This window comes from Meles meles, chromosome 2 (assembly GCF_922984935.1).
Source record: "Meles meles chromosome 2, mMelMel3.1 paternal haplotype, whole genome shotgun sequence".
NCBI lineage: Eukaryota > Metazoa > Chordata > Mammalia > Carnivora > Mustelidae > Meles > Meles meles.
The window spans coordinates 147,220,268-147,227,138 of record NC_060067.1 but is presented as its reverse complement, the minus strand read 5'-3'; positions in this window follow the sequence as shown (position 1 = coordinate 147,227,138).

Below are 6,871 nucleotides of genomic sequence, written 5' to 3'. Positions count from 1 at the left end.
ATTGAAAATATAACTCAAACAGAGCCCTTCTATTTTCTAATAGGATTTGGCGGGGGAGGGAGCCAAATTGTATATATGGTGCTGAAGTGAGCACTCCAGTAGCCCAATTGTAAAACGTAGTGCCTGGGAGTCATCAGTAACCACGTTCCTCAGCATATAGAGAAAACTAGGCTGCAGTAGTAGGGAATAGAGCTGACACACAGAATCAAGTCAAACAAGGACAGGAAGGAAGTTATGGCATTTCTGCTCTTCCTATGGTTTGGTTGTTCATCCATTCCTTGGATTCTGTGAATCATGAAGCTTTTTTTGTCTAAGCCAAAATTGTATTGGTTTTTGTCTTTTGTAATGATATCAAGATAATGGATATGTAATTTCATACATTTAGGCAGTCACTGTAATCGACATTTCACAAATGAGGACTAGAATTAGGGATGGAAGTTCTCTCTGATACCGTGGCTGGAAGAAATATTTTGCAAGAACACCCAAATATATTATTCTACACTATTCTCACCAGCAGTTCTTTGTACTGGTTTCTTCCAAGGGCACTAACAAACTGGGAAACAGTGACCCAGAAAAATGGGCTGATGTTGATTATCTTGCCAGAAATAATTTGCATTATGAACAAATTGATGTTAGGTTTTTAAACTAGCTTTTTGGTGAGTTGGGTTAGTGTGAATCATTTCTAATAATTTGAGTTAACTATTTAGAATTTAAGAATCTGAAAAGTTGAGGATCATATTAGAGGCAAAAGTTATCCGGGTCTGACCTTGCCTACAGCAGGTATACAACCTAATTTTGGGCATCTCCTTAACTGAACAACCATCATAAACCTGGATTTTTCAAGATGTTGAAAGATAGAATTTCTATGAAGAACTGACTTCTGAACACAAAATTCAACTTCCTGATCATTTCTATCTCAAAAAAGATGTAAAAGATGTATGTTATCTACAGTGTTTTTAGGCCTAGACTGTCGGTGTTTAGAACAATCTGAGGTTATATTAGTGAAAATAGCAGAGTAACATACTCCAAATTTCATCTCCCTATAAAAGCAAATGAAAAATAGGCAAAAGAAATAATGAAAAATGATCAGAATTAACTTTTTTATGACTTTAACAATTAGCCAAAGGACTATGGCAAGCTGTCAAGTATTTATTTGGGGAAAAGGGCTGATTTTTTTTAAAGATTTATTTATTTATATGACAGATGGAGATCACAAGTAGGCAGAGAAGCAGGCAGAGAGAGAGGAGGAAGCAGGCTCCCTGCCGAGCAGAGAGCCCAACGTGGGGCTCGATCTCAGGACTCTGGGATCATGACCTGAGCCAAAGGCAGAGGCTTTAACCCACTGAGCCACCCAGGTGCCCCAAAGGGCTGATTTTTAATATGAACCGTAAAATATACAGTGTTTTAAACTGTGCCAGCCCTATCCTCTGCTCCTCAGATCAATGGTAGCTGTGAGAGTAAGAGCCTGCATTCCTGGTACCAGAGGGAACAAAACATACTTCATAAGCAAAGAATTGTAATTAATTGCAATTGACCCGTGAATAGTATCGGTTTGAGCTGCACAGATCCATCTACGTACATATTTTTTCAATAAATGCAGCACTGTAAATGTATTTCCATTATTATTATCTTCATATTTTCTCTTGCTTACTTTGTTATAAAAATACAGTATAGGGCGCATGGGTGGCTCAGTGGTTTAAGCCGCTGCCTTCGGCTCAGGTCATGATCTCAGGGTCCTGGGATCGAGTCCCGCATCGGGCTCTCTGCTCGGCAGGGAGCCTGCTTCCCTCTCACTCTCTCTGCCTGCCTCTCTGCCTACTTGTGATCTCTCCCTGTCAAATAAATAAATAAAAATCTTTAAAAAAAATACAGTATATACTATATACAAAGTATGGGTTGATTGTTATTGGTAAGGTTTCTGGTCATCAGTATGCTATTACTAGTTAAGTTTTTGGGGAACCAAATGTTATAACTGCGTCTTCACCTGCCCAGGGGGATAATGAGGGGGCTCACCACTCAACTCCCATGTTGTTCGAGGGTCAACTATATTTGTTCTAACCGTGTCTGGTGGCTCCCTGGAATATTGGCTCAAAGACTTGTCTTTATTTTGCCTAACACCAAACTAGCCTAGCGCTAAAACTCCTTCCCATAGGGCATTTTTAAAAAATATTTACAGTATAATATCTTGGGTTATTATGCCTGCTATGATAAATAGTAGCTGGGGTAAACATAGGCTAATCAGAAAGGCTGGGCTGTGGGGCGCCTGGGTGGCTCAGTGGATTGAGCCGCTGCCTTCGGCTCAGGTCATGATCTCAGGGTCCTGGGATCGAGCCCCGCATCGGGCTCTCTGCTCCCAGGGAGCCTGCTTCCTCCTCTCTCTCTGCCTGCCTCTCTGCCTACTTGTGATCTCTCTCTCTGTCAAATAAATAAATAAAATCTTTAAAAAAAAAAAAAAAAGAAAGGCTGGGCTGTGAGTGTCTTGTAAGGGCTTACAAAGCTCCTAAGAATTTAGAAGACCAAACACATGCTCAGGGTGGTGTGCGTGCTCAGGAAAGACCCAGGCAAGCCCTACGTTCTCACTCCCTGCTGACTTTGAGGTTCTAAGAAAGAAGGACAGAGTTGTAGAGTGCCTGGTGATTGTCGAAAGGATGGCACAACAAACATACATGGGTTCTCCTCAAAGACTGTGACATTTTGGTTCCAAGTATTTAAGGAAATCTCTGATCCGTCATTTAGCTGGTCACTAAGCTACTGTAACAGATATTTTAGGGGCTATATACAACAAAGAACAGACTGCAGAATTACTTCAAGGAGAGGCAGAAACAGGGGTGCCTGGCTAGCTTAGTAAAACATGCCACTTGTTATCTCAGAGTTACGGGTTTGAGATTCATGTTGGGTGTAGAGATTACTTAAAAATAAAATCTTGGGGCGCCTGGGTGGCTCAGTGGATTAAGCCGCTGCCTTCGGCTCAGGGCATGATCTCAGGGTCCTGGGATCGAGCCCCGCATCGGGCTCTCTGCTCCGCGGGGACCCTGCTTCCTCCTCTCTCTCTCTGCCTGCCTCTCTGCCTACTTGTGATCTCTCTGTGTCAAATAAATAAATAAAATCTAAAAAAAAAAAAAAAAAATAAAATCTTAAAAAGAAAGTCACTAAACAAACAGTAAGAACTGTAATAAGCAGTAACATCAACCAATCTTAGGGAATGGGAGAGTTAATATAATCATTATCACTCAAAGTCTATATTTACATAAAGGTTTACTCCTGGTGTATAGTGTATGACTTTCGACAAATATATAATGACATGTATCTTCCATTATAGTATCATACAGAATAGCTACACTGCCCTAAAAATTTTCTGTGCTCTGCCTATTCATCCCTTCTTCCCCTCTAACTCATGGTAGCCACTCTTCTTTTTACTGTCTCCATAGTTTTGCCTTTTCAGAATGTCATATGGTTGAAATCATATAGTATGTAGCCATTTCACAACGACTTCTTCATTCCATTCCATTCAGCCATTCCAAAACTATTTCTATTTACTCATATGTATCAAAGGTTCCTCTATATCTTTTAGTGGATTGATAACTCATTTCTTTTTAGCGCTAAATAATATGTGATTTTCTGGATGTGCCACCATTTATTTATCTATTCATCTACTAAAGGAAATCTTGGTTGCTTCCAAATTTTGGCAATTATGAATAAAGCTGATATAAACATTTGAATGCAAATTTTTGTGTGAGCATAAGTTTTCTATTTTTTTAAAGATTCATTTATTTTAGAGAGAGAGGGAGAAAGTTGGGGGGAGGGGCAAAGGGAAAGGGAGAAAGAGAGAAAGAATCCCAAGCAGATTCCCCAGTGAGGAGGAAGCCTGATGCAGGGCTTGATCCCATGACCTGGAGATCATGATCTGAGCTAAAATCAAGAGTGGAACACTTAAACAACCAAGCCAATAAGCCACCCCAGCATAGGTTTTCACCTCCTTTGGATAAAAAAAAACAAAGAGTATGATTGCTAGATTGTGTGTTAAGACTATGTTTTGGGGGCAGTTGGGTGGCTCAGTTGCTTAAGTGGTCAACTCTTGGTTTCATCTCAGGTTATGATCTCAGGGTCCTGGGATGGAGCCTGGTGTTGGGCTCTGTAATTAGTGTGGAATCTACTTGAGATTTTCTCCGTCTCCTTCTCCCTTTGCCCCTGCCCTCCCTCATGCACACTCTTCTCTTTCTCTCTCTCTCTCTCTCTCAAATAAATAAATAAATCTTAAAAAAAAAAAAAAAAGATCATGGGGTGCCTGGGTGTCTCAGTTGGTTAAGCATCTGTCTTTGACTCAGGTCTGATCCCGGGGTCCTGGGATCAAGCCCTGCAATGGGCTCCCTGCTCAGTGGAGAGCCTGGTTCTCCCTCTCCTTCTGCTGCTCCCCCTGCTTATGTGTGCTCTCTCTCTCTGTCAAATACATGAAATCTTAAAAAGAAAAAGCCTGGGCGCCTGGGTGGCTCAGTGGTTTGGGCCGCTGCCTTCGGCTCAGGTCATGATCTCAGGGTCCTGGGATCGAGTCCCACATTGGGCTCTCTGCTTGGCAGGGAGCCTGCTTCCCTCTCACTCTCTCTGCCTGCCTCTCTGCCTACTTGTGATCTCTGTCAAATAAATAAATAAAATCTTTAAAAAAAAAAAAAAAGCCTATGTTTAGTTTTTTTTTTAAGATTTTATTTATTTATTTGACAGACAGAGATCACAAGTAGACAGAGAGGCACGTGGGGTGAGGGGGGAAGCAGCACCCTGCTGAGCAGAGAGCCCTATGCAAGGCTCAATCCCAGGACCTTGGGATCATGACCTGAGCCAAAGGCAGAGGCTTTAACCCACTGAGCCACCCAGGTGCCCCTAGGTTGTTTTTTTTGTTTTTTTTTTTTTAAAGAATTTATTTATTTACTTGACACACAGAGAGAGAGATCATAAGCAGACAGAGAGGCAGGCAGAGAGAGAGGGGGAAGCAGACTCCCCGACAAGCAGAGAGCCCAATGTGGGGCTTGATTCCTGAACCCTGAGATCATGACCTGAGCCAAAGGCAGAGGCTTAAACCCACTAAGCCACCTAGGCACCCCTTGTTTAGCTTTTAAAAAGCCTCTAGTCTTCCAAAGTAGCTATACCATTTCACATTCTCTGCAGCAATGGATGAAAGTTCCCATTGCTCCACATCTTCACCAACATTTGTTACTGTAAGCATTTTGGATTTTGGCTGTTTTAGTAGATGCGTAGTGATATTTCTTTGTTGTTTTAATTTGAAATTTCCTGTTGACATATAATGAGAAGTATCTTTCCATATGCTTATTTGACATCTGGTGTATCTTTTTTGATGAGGTGTCTATTCATATCTTTTGCCCCTTTTTTAAAACCAGGTCATTGGTTTTTCTTATTATTGAGTTTTAAGTATTATTTGTTTACTTTGGATAACAGTCCTTTCTCAGATACGCCTTCTGCAAATATTTTCTCCCACAGTGTGGCTTCTTTTCTCATTCTCTTGATAGTGTCTTTCACATATAAGTTTTTAAATTTAGCAAAACCCAATTTAACCATTCTTTTTTTCATGAATTGTATCTTTGACGGTCTCCCTAAAAAGTTATCACCATTCATAAGGTCATGTAGATTTAATCCTATGTTATCATCTAAGGTTTTTATAGTTTTGCATTTTATACCTAAGTCTGTGATCTATTTTTAGTTAATTTTTGTGAAGGGTATAAAGTCTGCATCTAGATTTTTTTTAAAAAACATGTGAACATTCCGTTGTTCCAGCACCATTTGTTAACAAGTCTGTCTTTGCTCCTTTATTAAAGATCAGGGGCGCCTGGGTGGCTCAGTGGGTTAAAGCCTCTGCCTTCGGCTCAGGTCATGGTCCCAGGGTCATGGGATCGAGCCCCGCATCGGGCTCTCTGCTCAGCAGGGAGCCTGCTTCCTCCTCTTTCTCTGCCTGCCTCTCTGCCTACTTGTGATCTCTCTCTCTGTCAAATAAATAAATAAAATCTTTAAAAAAAAAAAGATCAGTTGACTATACTATATTTATTTGGGTCTAATTTGGAGCTCTCTAAACTGTTCCATTGATCTATTTGTTATTTTGCCAATACCACCCTGTGTTGATTACTGAAGTTTTATAGCAAGTCTTGATATCAGATAGATTTAGTCTTTTGAATTTGTTTTTTTTCCTTTTCAATATTTTATTGGCTATTCTGAGTCTCTTAGCTCTCCATATAAAGATATTTTTTTTTAATTTTTTATTTATTTGACAGAGAGAGATCACAAGTAGATAGAGAGGCAGGCAGAGAGAGAGAGAGAGGGAAGCAGGCTCCCTGCTGAGCAGAGAGCCCGACGTGGGACTCGATCCCAGGACCCCGAGATCATGACCTGAGCCGAAGGCAGCGGCCTAACCCACTGAGCCAGCTCTCCATATAAACTTTGCAGTCAGTTTGTTGATGCCCTCAAAATATCTCACTAGGATTTTTATTCAGAGTGTACTGAATCTATGCATCAAGTTGTAAAGAACTGATATCTTGATAATATTGAAACTTCCTATTCATTAAATATGTAATTTCTGCCCATTTATTTAGTCTTTAAATTTCTTTCATCAGAGATTAATTGTTTTCTTCAAATAGATCTTGTACATATTTTGTTGGATTTATACCTAATTATTTCATTTGAGGGGGTTACTGATATAAGTGATGATGTTTTTAATTTCAAATTCTACTTGTTCACTGTTGGCATATAGGAGAGTGATTTATTTTTGTTTATTAATGTTGTGTCCTATAGCTTTGCTGTAATTGTCTTTTCATTCCAGAAGATGTTTTTGTCAGTTCTTTCTGATTTTCTACATAAGTAATCATGTCATCTG